Raw genomic sequence first — 13,613 nt, 5'->3', positions numbered from 1 at the left:
GACAACAATGCATGTGATATATGACTATTTGCACACATCGAATACATTAATGTGTTTGTGGAACTTATTGGTTCGTGCATAAGCATATGATCAAATTAATAATATAATAATATTCAAAAGCTTCATAGGACAATTAATTATAACATGGTAGCATCTAAACCTTAAGCTTGTATCGATAATACCATATTATTTACAAGTAAATTATTTCTAGTGAATTCTAACTAAAAAATTTAGAAGAGTAGTGGTTGATGATGAAAAGTCATAGATTTGAATTAAAAATTTGGTAAAAATAACTTAATGGAGTGCAACAAAATATTCATTCATAAAGAATTTTATGACCAAGCAATTTGAAACATTAATTGACCCATTTTGTAATGGAAAAGAAGGGCCTTTAATTGAAGCTAGCTAATTACATTCATAGAATAGAGAGACCACTAAAATATTTTTTAACAATGTTGATTTAAGATATTATCTATGTAACACCCTTGACCTCTTTAGTTGATCATAAGGAGGTGGTGGTCACAAAATTTCTACTTCTTTCACTTAAATTCTTTAAGGAGGTGGTGGTCACAAAATCCAAGGTAACAATTTCCCATTTCTATTCTAGGATAGGCAATGGGTGGAGTAAACCAGCTGGGTGCTGATGTTCCATCTTTACTTGCTGACATTCTAGGCATCTAGCTATATATTATGCAATTCCCTTCTTCATCACAGTCAAAAAATAATCGTACCTAATATCTATAATTAATTTTTGATAGTCGAGGTGAGCAATGTAGGGACTCTCATGATATTCGTCTAAAATCAATTCTTTAATAGATTTTTGATTTGGAATACAAATTCGGTTTATCTATATCAGAATTCCTTCTTTTACATTAACCCAACCACCTCTCAGTTCTATTTTCCTTCTTACTTCTTGTTGTAAAAAATGATATTCCGGATCCTTTAGAGCTACACTTTTAATTTAATTAGTGAAGTCTGTTTTTACTTGATTGTATGAAATTTCATATAAAAAATTTAACTTTCTGCTTAGCGCATCCTCTACTTTATTTTCCTTATGCTTTAAATGCTTAATATCAAAGTCAAATTCACTTAAAAAGGCATTCCATCTTGCTTGTCTATCATTTAGTGTAGGTTTTCTGAAAACAAATTGGTTAAAATACTATGACTCGTCATCAATATGAACCTTTTTCCTAATAAGTAGTGACACCACATTTTTAAGGCATGGACTATTGTTGTTAGCTCCAAATCGTATGCTAAATAATTTTGGTCGCGCTCTTTCAAATTACAAGATTTTTAAGCTACCACTCTACCATATTGCATCAACACACCTCCTTCCCCCTCTTGACTAGTGTCTGTACATATTGTAAATTCCTTTTTTGGGTCTATGATTTTGAGGATAGGGGTTGTGGTTAACAGACGTTTTAACCGTTCAAAGCTCTATTGGCATTCTAATGTCCACTTAAATACCCTCCCTTTCTTTTACAGGGAATTCATGGGGTGAGCTACCTTGGAAAACCCAGCTATAAAGTGGCTCTAATACCCTGCTAGGTCCATAAAGGACTTAATATCTCTTACATTCCTAGGAGTAGGCCACTCCATAATAGTTTTAATTTTTACAGGTGCTACTGCTATCTCATCCTATGAGATTACATGCCCCAAATATTGTATCTGGTGCTTAAAGAACTACAATTTTCTATATTTGGCGTACAACTAATGTTCCCTTAAGGTTTGCAAAACAATTTGTAGATGTTTCTTATGTTCTTTCAGTTTCTTAGAATAAACTAGGATATCATCAATGGAGATTAACATAAATTTTTCCAAATATGGATGGAAGACATTGTTCATTAGGGTCATAAAAGTAGTTGGGGTTTTTGTGAGCCCAAAGGGTAGGACCACAAATTCGTAGTGCCCGTAACGAGTTTTGCAGGTAGTTTTACAGATATACTCTTCCTTTATTCTTATTTGTTGGTATCTTGAGCGTAAGTCAATTTTAGAGAACATTGTTGCCCTCTATACTTGATCAAAAAGATCACCAATTCAAGGTAAGAGTATCGATATTTTATGGTTAATTTATTTAGTTGTCAATAATCAATACACATTCTTAATGTACCATCCTTTTTCTTGACGAATAGCATAGGATCCCCCCATGGGGATACACTTGGCCTTATATATTTCTTTTCTAACAGCTCTTGTAGCTGCATTTTTAATTTTGTTAACTCTGGTACGGTCATACAATAAGTAGATTTAGACACGGGGGTGGCTCTTGGTACCAACTCGATTGTAAAATCCACATCTCGTTTAAAAGATATTCCTGGAATTTCTTCAAGAAAAACATCTGCAAGATTTCCAACAATAGGAATATTTTCTAGGGTTGCTATTTTCTCCTTAGAATTTGTATACCCCACATAAACTGCATAAATTAAACACCCCTTTCTAGCACTCCTCTTTAATTACAAGGTTGAAATTTCATGCAACTTTACAGGTCTCCTTATTCGCTACACCACCTGCCCATAACCCTCCATATCAGTAATTTTTTTTCTTCGCTTACAAACGTTGGTCGCTAGATTTGCATACTTTTACTCACTCTTTTACCCAGTTATTTTTATCCATTTCATGCCAATAATGGTTAATCGATATATTAAAATGCACAGGTATAACTATTTTCATGTCTTTATGGATTATTGCACAATGGAGCATAGTCATAGGGGATTATTACCTAAGCAGCTTGATAATTTAGTTATTTCTGTAGATTTGAAGGAATAATGGCTAGGACCATGATTTACTGAATGATACTGTCAAAGCTGGCAGTGTTATCCTTCAACATTGGCTACAATGGTGAATCAATCTCTTGATTGACACGCTGATATCTTTTACATTCTGTTGCGTTCTGAAAACCACCATGTAATTAAAGGCAGGAAACTTCGTAATTCTAGGAACTGTATTATTGGAAAAATGTATAAAGTAGAGTTGTGGACTATGAAAGTGATGGCTATTAAGAGTCGTTAAGGTTACAGGAGAAATACTTTAAGTTTGAGTCTGTAACAACATACTTGCAATATTTATTTAATTAATGATAGTTTCATCTTCTGAGCATATCGTGATCCATTGATCTCACCACAACCTTGATCAAGGAGTTGGGCCCACTCTCCTGACCAGGTGTTGTTGGATTATATGTGTGTTTAGGTTTATTTCCGTGAGTTCATTGTTTCTTTGAATGTTTATCAGTGTGTGTTATGGGTCCCAATTGTTGTTACAATTATTACCTTTTGTTACTCTTATTTTTTTTACAGTATTGCTTGATGTTACACATTGATGAATTTATAATTAATGTTCAATGTTGGGTAGGGAAACTATGGCCTGCACATACAGTGCACGATATCCTTGAAATAACTGGTAGAACCCCGGGTTGACAATTAAATGTGGATTGGTTGAATTTCATGATTCATACTTGAACACCAACATTTTGGCACCGTTGTTGGGGAGGCTATCAAAGGCGCAAAAGTATGATCAATATTGACCATAATACTGATCTCTCATCCTGGGGAAGGAAGCTTACACCTTGCTCCAAGTCTTGAGTATTAGATCATTTGGTTGTTTGGTTTCTTGTTTTTCTTGTTTTTTTTAGGATTATTCTCTCGTCTTGGGGAAGGAAGTTTTTATCACCTTGCTCCAGGTTTGGAGCTTTAGATTTCTTTTTTCTTCTTTCATAAGTATTTCTCTCTCATCCTGGGAAGGGAAGTTTTATTTTTTGCCCTGTTTCAAGTCCTGAGCTTGATTTTTGTGATTTGTTTATTTTATTTCTCTTATTTTCTTTAGGGTCCACTCTCTCGTCCTGGGGAGGGAAGTTCTTATCTCCAAGTCTTGAGCTTTTAATTTTCTTGAATGCTTCCCTTTTATTTCCTAATTGTATGAACATAGACACCAATAAAAGGGGCAGAGGGAGACCCCTGAAAAGAAAAAGGGTTGATTTAGGTAGAAAAACTTACATCCAAGAGATCATCTCAAGGGATGAGTATAGAGCATCGTCACGAGTTGTTGCTAGCGCAAGATCTCATACGAGATCTCGAGGACATCAGTGTCACAACCAAAACCTCCCTCAATAGCAGAAATGCAATTTGGGGAAGAAGAAGTAGCAAGTAGAGGATCTGAGGAACTGCATATTGCAAGTTCAGAGGAAGAAGATTTGAGGGAATTCTTGGCACCATTTGATCAAGGGAGTGATGTTAAACAACTTCAATCACTTGTTATAGAACAGCTAGAGCCAGAACCTATTGAGATTCCAAGTGGGTATTGGCAGATATTCATGGCTCTTGCAACTTCTTCGATTGAATTTCCAATTGGAGATATTAGAGGTGATGCGCCTATGAAGCCTATTCCTTTGAAAACACTACCTAATTTCCATGGTCTTTCTTTCGAGGATCCAAACACATTCCTTTTTGAATTTGACGTTGTTTGTCGGGGGTATGATTATATTTTTGATGCTCATAAATTGAAGATATTCCTTACTACTTTGAAGGGCACAACTTTGAGATGGTTTATGGGTTTAGGGGGAAAATCTATTGCTACATGGGATGATATGAAGACGATTTTCCTCAAGAAATATCAGGACTACTATAAATCCTAAGATATAAAGGAAGAAATCTTTAAGATTATGAAGAAAGAGGATGAGAATATGGAATATTTTGTGGAACGTTTTCAATATAGTTTGTAGAGATCAAGCCACAGTGACCTAGATAAGAATATCTTGAAGATCATCTTTCTCAAAGCACTAAGGGAGGAATATCTGGAGTTATTGAACATAGTAGGGAAAGGAGATATATCAAAGGAAGAATTTGATACCATATGTGAATTATGTATCAAGTGTTCACGAGGGGCTGCAAGACAGAGGCAGGGAATCTAAACTCTCAAAACATCCAGTGGTGGAGTTACAAAGGCTGAAATTGGGAATTCGCTTGATAACTTGAGAACCGATATCCTGAGAAAATTATGCTCACACCTAGACGTGTTGCAGGCAAAACAGAAGCAGATGGAAGCAAAGAATGATATGTCTATTTTCTGCCCTCAATGCAGGAATAAGCATTCATTGAAGGAATGCCCATTAAATTCCATGAATACTTGTGCGATATGTGAACAAAGTCATTCCACTAGCACTTGTCCATCTCTTCCTGGATTGAAGGCAGTCTTTCAGGGAACAAATGAAGAAGCAGATCAACTTTATTTTATGGGATCAAGGAAACCATGGAAACCACGGCCGCCAAACATGAATCAAGGTATGCCTCAAGACCCATCTCAGTATTTTAATAATATGAATTTTGGTCATCAGTCTATACCTTTTTCACCTTCTTGGCCACAGTCTTACCAATATCCAATGCCCTGGCAACCCTGACACCCTCAATCTAGTCCAAATTCTTCATGGTTCCATAATAGGCATGGAACTCCCCCTCCTTCAGGACAATTCTCCCAACCTATGCCACAACATCAGCTATAGCTACCTACAAATGTGCCCACTAGTAATCTTCCTCTTCATCCTCAACTGCCTGTCTAATCCAATCCAAGTCCAAATAATAAAGGGGCTCAATAGGTTGATATAATCAACCTCCCTGCATTTGGTATCTCCATCGTGGAATGTAACAAATTAAATCTTCGATCTGGTTGGGTGGTCAATACTCAGATTCAATTATAATTGTTGAACATACTGATGATGAAGTCTCAGAACTAGAACATAGAACAATAGGGGATGAGCCAACACATATTCCTATAAAGAAACAAACCCCTTCACAAAATATTGTTACTAGAGGATGTTAGACTGGTCCACCTTATTTGGAAAGATTATCTTTGAGAAAACAAAGTCATCATCTTGAATTTGAATTTTTAGGGGAATTTCAAAATTTATTCGTTAAAATTCCGTTACTTCAGGCTATGAATGACGTACCGATTTATGATAAGGTAATTAAATAATACTGTTCTAGGAAACCTATCAGAAAACCAAAGGACCCACTTAATATTCATGTCATGGGTAAATTATCAGATATAATGTTGGGGAAATCTATACCTATGAAATACGGGGATTGTGGGAACCCGATTTTGATAGTACAAATTAATGGGGTGAATATCCCAAATGTACTAGTAGATTTGGGGGCAACAATTAATGTTATAACCTCTGCAACCGTGATTACCTTGGATGTGTGGATCCTTTAACCAACTCCCACCATCCTAGAATTGGCAAATCAATCTACTATAAGACTAGTAGGGAAGCTAGAAGAAATCACTACTTCGGTAGACTCATGGCAGTACCCCATTGACCTTTTGGTTTTACATACCCAATCCCTAGTCAGTGGGAATCCTTTGATTTTAGGAAGAGCTTGGCTTGCAACTGCAGATGCTTACATTGGGTGTCGGTCTAGAAACATGGTAATATGGGGAAGTTACAAATAATCTTATCCTTTACCCCCCTGCAGAACCAAGTTCATCAAATAAACCTAGATCTACCTTGATACAAAATTCTCTACCTACCAAAGATCCTGAATCTAAGAATGACGAAGTTAGACCCATCCTTACCATCAGTGAGGTTCTCTATTTTAAGGGTGAAACAGAGGATGATGCCATTAGCACCTTTCTCAGTAGTCCTGACTCCATTTCTAATTCAACCCATCAGTTGTTAGAAATTGTCATGAGTTGCAATGTTCAGGAAGATATTGAACCAGAAATAGAAGTAGAAAACATTCCTGAAATTGTACCTCGTAATAGTGTTCCTGTAGAAATTGAACCAGGGAAAACATTGAATATTAATCCTGACCTTTCACACTCCCAATCCGAACAACTGCTGAAAGTCCTTTGGGAGCATAAAGAAGCCTTTTCTTGGGAGTATACAGATATGAAAGGCATCCTTACTGATTTATGTACTCATCATATATACATTAAAGAGGAATGTCGACCTATTAGGCATCCACAAAGAAGAATGAATCATTCCTTAAAAAACATTGTCAAAGATGAATTATAGAAGCTATTAGATGTGGGTTTTATTTATCCGATATCAGACAGTCAATGGGTTTCCCCAATGTTCATTTTTCCTAAGAAGAATGGCAAGTGGAGGATTTGTGTTGATTACAGGGAACTAAACAAAGCAACTCAGTAAGACCATTTTAGGATTTGTGTTGATTACAGGGAACTAAACAAAGCAACTCAGTAAGACCATTTTCCCTTACCCTTTAATGACCAAGTTCTTGATACATTAGCTGGGAAGGAGTTATTCTCCTTTCTGAACAATTTTAGTGGATAAAATTAGATACAAATATCTCCTGAGGATCAAGACAAAACTACCTTCACATGCGCTTGGGGAACCTTTGCCTACCGAGTCCTTCCATTTGGCCCCTATAACACACCTACTACCTTGCAAAGGGAAATATCAGGAATTTTCTCTAATCTAGTTAATGATAGTGTTGAGATTTACATGGACGAATTCACCCCATATGGGGATTCCTTTACAGAAGCTTTGAAAAACTTAGAGAAAGAACTTGAAATATGAAAGAAAACACATGTTTCTCTTAGTATAGTCAAATGTCATATTATGATGAAAGAAGGAATAGTGTTGGGACACTTGCTTTCAGCTGCAGGAATTCAGGTTGATCCTGCGAAGGTAAAGGTAATATTAAAATTTCCTACGCTTAAGACAACGACACAGGTACACAACTTTATTGGTTATGTTAGTTATTATAGGCATTTCATAGATTTTTTTTCTAAAATAGCATTCCCAATTTTTCAAGTGCTACCTAAGGATGCAAAATTTGTGTGGATAGGTGAATGTGAAGTAGATTTTGTAGAAATTAAAGAACTATTTTGCAAGGCTTCGATATTAAACAATCCTCACTAGAAGCTACCGTTTCACATATCTACCGATGCTTCTCAAACAATAGTAGGGGAGGTTTTGGGGCAACAGGAGGAAAAGAAACCGTATGCAATTTACTATGTCAATAAGAATTTGACCCCTGTTGAATTAAACTATACGATAACTAAAAAGGAGTTCTTGGCTGTCATTTATGCTATTAATAAATTTCGGCATTATATCACAGGGTATCCTACTTTTGTGCACACTGATCATACAACTATTAGGTATCTGATGAACAAACCAATAACCCCTGGTCGTGTTACAATATGGTTACTGTTAATTCAAGAATTTGATATTACCATTGTAGATAAACCAGGGAAAGATAATGTAGTTGCAGATTTCCTGTCTAGGATGGATACTAGTGATGAAGGTACACCTATAGAGGATAGTTTTCCAGATGAACATATTTTTTCAATTTCTACTCACACTTCGTGGTATGCAGATATTGCTAACTATCTTGCTACAGGAAAGGTGCCTCAACACTTGCCTTACAAAGAACAACAAAGGATTATCCATCATAGTGCTCGTTATTCATGGATAGAGGGATATCTCTTTTACACAGGATCTAACCAGAAAATCTGGCACTGCATAAGTGGTGATGACATCTATGATGTCCTAAAAGATGCTCATGATGGCCCCTGTGGGGGGACATTTTGCAGATAAACAGACCTGTCATAAGGTGTTGCAAATGGGATACTATTTGCCTTCTATTTTTCGTGATGCAAGGAAATATGTTAGAGGGTGTGATAGTTGCCAGTGGATGGGTCAGCTTGGTTGAGCAGATGAAATGTCGTTACAACCCCAACTACTCTTGAGCCTTTAAAAAATGGGCTATCAATTTCTTTGGGCCATTTAATCCACCTTCAGAGTAGAAATTTCACATTCTGCTTTGCACAAATTACGTGAAAAAGTGGGTAGAGGCCAAGGCTATTGTGAAAGCAACATAATAGGTTGTCTCAGACTTTTTATTTGAATAAATTCTTACATGGTACGAAGCTCCTAGAGAGATAGTTTCGGATGGAGGGGCACAATTTACATCACATCTGATAGTAGGACTTATGAAAAAGTATGGAATCAAGCATAGGGTAACATCTCCATATCACCCTCAGGTAAATGGTCAAGTCAAAAGCACAAACAAGGTACTAGAGACTATTCTTACAAATACTGTAGTGAACCATATCCAGAATTGGGCTGTAAAGCTTCCTGAGGTAGAGTGGAGGTATAAAACAACATGGCGAAACACAACAAGTTTTTCACCTTACGTGATTTTCTATGCGAAATACCCTTTGTTTTCAGTGGAATTTGAAATTACGATGCTCAGGAAAACCCTTGAAGTAGGTTTAGATGTTTCAGAAGCCCAGAAACACCAACTGGAACAATTGAATGAGTTGGATGAAATTTGTCTAGTAGCTGTCCAGAATACTGCTGCAATCCAGCAGTAGCGAACTAAATGGCATGATAAATTCATTAAGAAAAAGGTGTTTCAAAGAGGAGATTGGGCATTGCTCTATGATTCTTGGTTCAATTATTTTAAGGGAAAACTCTGCTCTAGGTGGATGGGACCATATGAAGTTGACACAGTGTTCGATAATGGGACTGTTAGACTTATAACAATTGATGAGGCACATACTCCTTTGATCGTGAATGGAAATTGCCTCAGATTATATCACCATCCAGCTTCAAGAGACTCCTTTATTAAATATCTCTCTGATAACTCTAGTTTTGAAGTTATTAGTGTAGGGAATTCCTCCTCTGCACCCCTGATCTAAGAAAAAAACAATAATATATATCTATATATATAATATAATAAAATGTTGTTACTACTCTATCATTCTTTTTCTTGCAGGTATCTCATTGGTGTTGTTACTCCTCCGGTGTTGTTACTCTGATCATGGAAATTTTTTCTAAGTACTTCACTGGTGTTGTTACTCCTCTAGTGTTGTTACTCTGATCATGGTGATTTTGTCTAAGTACTTCACTGGTGTTGTTACTCCTCTAGTGTTGTTACTCTGATTGTGGTGATTTTGTCTAAGTACTTCACTAGTGTTGTTACTCCTCCGATGTTATTACTCCACCGGTGTTGTTACTCTATGGAAATGGTGATTTCGTCTAAGTACTCAAGTGTTGTTACTCCATTGCGATTTCTTCTAAGTATTCTGGTGTTGTTACTCCTCTGGTGATGTTACTCCTCAGGTGTTGTTACTCTCCCAATTTTATTACTCCTCGGGTGTTGTTACTCCCTTCAATGTTGTTACTCCTCCATTGTTGTTACTCCATTAAGGTAAGTTGCCAGGTACATCCCCGATCGAATTTGTGGATTTGATTGATAATTCATGTGACATGACTCAATATGACTGAGGACATTCATCCCTTAGTTGGGGGGAGGTACTATAATAAATAAAAAATATGCCATAATTAAATTACAATAATGACTTGTTATTATCATTATTAAACCTTGTGCTAAGCACGTATACTCCATGATTTCCACCATACTTCACACGGTTACCCATATACATCAGGACTTGAAGTTAGTACTATTGTAATAATGAACGGCCCTTTCCAACGCTGCGAAGTAATTCCCACAATTACCACTCATTATTACCATTATCTGCCATGATTTTTCCATACTTCACCGTTACACTCCCGAATTTCACTCTCACTACACCCCATTGCTATAAAAGCTCTCTCAGTGCAAATCTACATGTTGACACTCCTCCTCAATGGTCTGTCACTCAGAAGTGTTGTTATAGAGCCATTGTAGAATGGGTGGGCAGGCTGTGAGACACGAACCAGAAAGCACATAGCAGGTTCAACACAATGCAGATGTTTGGCAAGTCTTCTTGGATGCAGGATGGCATGTGTATTTTGAGAGGCTACAAGGATTTGACGAAGCTATCATAGTTGAATTTGTTTTAAACCTGGAAGGAAATAATTCCAGAGTTCATGGGTTGGATATTTTTGTCACGGAGGAAGTTATTTCGATTGTCAGTGGGTTGCAGTGAGGAGGTTAGAAATGGTTCTCTCGGAAGTCTCCTCTACTAGAGTTTCCGAAATTATTTTTGCAGGCTGGGGAGACAACGGTCCAGAAAGGAAGAGGGTATGATCATAAATATTTTCCATACCCATGGGCTAAGGTGGCATATTTTGTTATGAGGTATGTTACCTGTGAAGGTCGATTTAAATATCATTTCCAACTCCTTGCATGCCTTCGGTTTCATGCATAGGTTCATTATTTATACATGCCATACTTTCTATGGAGCAACCTTCACTTAATGGCGTAGTATTCCCACCAGTATCGACAACCATTAGTGGTTCTCGCAAATCATGGGTTGGTTAGATTATTGGTGGTGCATGCGCTATCTCGAAACTCCGTGGCTTGGCCACAATTCACTGAGCTAGAAGAGGAAGATGAGGCCACAGACAATGTTGTTCCAGAGTCGCCTATTGGCCCAATAGAAATAAACACAATGTATATAGAAGAGAGTGCAGTCGACGCTGCTCCACAAGAACCAGTGCCGACTTCCAATTTAAGAGGAGAATCACCACCCTTGGATGCAATTATAGGTGTTGTTGACACAAAACAACCAGCATCACTTGTCCAAGAAATTGAATAACCTTTGGTTGAAAATGTAGGTGGTGCTGACACACAAGAACCAACATCACCTGTCCAAGAAATTGAAGAACCTTTGGTTGAAAATGTAGGTGGTGCTGACACACAAGAACTAGCACCACCTGTCCAAGCAGTTGAAGAACTTTTGGATGGAATTGTAGGTGGTTCTGCCACACAAGAACCAACACCACCTGCTCAAATCAATGTGGAACCTTTGGAAGCAACAGGGGCCATAGTCAACACTGCTCCACAAGAACCAGTGTCAGTTGCTGGGTAGAAGGACAATTTGGAAGAAGCACAGGCATAAGGAGAAAAATGGAGCATAGAACAATTGGTGAACATAGAAGAAGAAGGAGGGCCTGCGTCACTAGGCATTGAGAGAATGGAAATTGTTGAAATTATTCGTTGCTCTCCTTTTCTTGCATCTTTGACAAAAGGGACAAGGAAATTTCGTTCCCCTAGATGCACAGAGAAAGAAAAAGCTTCTCCCTCGATCCTAAAATTTGTTGGGACAGTTAGAAGCACCGTTATTGACACTATTAGTAAAAAACGAGTGTTGACTGGTGAAATAATTGAGAAAATTGAGGGGTTGGTGGTCGGCACTGCCACACAAGAACCAGTGCCGACTGAAGAAAAAAATGAAGAAGCGATGGCCGGTACTACTTCTACATAACCATTAGAAGAGGATGTTGCTGATAAGGCTAACCTGCAAGGGCTAGAAACCATTCCTAAGAATATTGAAGAGGATGGTCAGGCAACAAAGTGACTACAAGAAGAGGGTTTTAAAGACACTACACCACAAGACCCTGTAGTGAATCCAGAGCCATAAAAGGAAGACATAGAGATCTTGAGACCTGAAGAAGGAGATGATGGGGTTGTTCCCTGAGTCGAGGAACAAACAGAAGAAATCAGAGTAAAGCAGGAACTAGTTGACGGCTTTGTCAACATCAACCTGCCAAGCCCTGGACCAGCTATGAGACATGTGGAAGAAGTTGCTATCAAACAAGAGTTCATTGAGCAATGCGCAAACCCCCCCCCCCTCTTAAGGAAAGATATCAGTCACAATTCAGAGAAAACATGCAGTTGAAATTGGAAATCATTAAATTGAGAAAACATGTACGATGCTTACGAAGAAGAGTGAGGAAGCACAAGAAAAATGTTGTGAAGCCTCGGCCTGAAATTGTTTCAGTGGTGGCATCGACTGAAGATATGCCCACGACTTCAGCGGCTACACAAACTGAGTCATTTTTGCATGTGATCGAGGCACGGGAGTTTGTCATGACTGCAGAAATTCAGAAGTGGCAAGCTACAACAACTCGCCTTCAATGGGGGACCATTCCTTTAGAAGCCCACTGGGAAGGAATAAGGGAAATTCACAAGCAAGCTATGAAAACAGTCTCTGACTACATAGAATAGATAGAGAAGGAAAAGTGGAAGCATGAGAGACAACAAAAGCAAATTGAGGGATTGGAAGAATAGGTGAAGCTATTAAAGGTTGATAAGGAAGAAATGTTTACTTTGGCACAGCAGGTAATGGCTTGCCGACCCCTTGCTCATAGCTACACTCTGTTCCTCCATGAACAATATCTATTCTTTTGTTTAGAAAGTGTCTGCCAAGAGCTCAGTCATGAGATGGAAGATTCAATGTAGTTTCTATGCATCTTGAGATGCCACAATATTTTGGATCAGCACTTGATGTGCGAGTTATACATGCATGATTACTTTCTAGGAAATGATCAATCATTTAACCTAGTGCCATATGTGGGAGACATTCAATTGAGAGCCTTTACCTCCTACACAGTTAATCAGGTTAAATGGAAGAAGGCCTTCGACACGTTCAAAGAGAATCAAGCAAATAGGCCACTTGTCATTCGGATGGAGAATTTTCAGTCTGTGAATGTTTATAACAGACACAAAACCCTCTTAGGGATCGAGGGATGAAAAGAAAAGATGTTGGAAAACCAGAAATGATGCTTTGACATATGCAAAAAACAAATCTTTAGTTGTCAAGAGGAGGCTCATGACAGCTGCGAGAAATAGTGGACGCTATCATCATCAGCCGTTAGGATACATGAGCCTTCTGGGGCTCCCAATTTTGCTCAGGCTCTAAATAGGGTC

This window comes from Pinus tabuliformis, chromosome 9 (assembly GCF_031772625.1).
Source record: "Pinus tabuliformis cultivar Carrire ecotype Pingquan chromosome 9, CPIR1, whole genome shotgun sequence".
NCBI lineage: Eukaryota > Viridiplantae > Streptophyta > Pinopsida > Pinales > Pinaceae > Pinus > Pinus tabuliformis.
The sequence above is the reverse complement of the archived record's forward strand: the minus strand, read 5'-3'. Positions refer to the sequence as shown.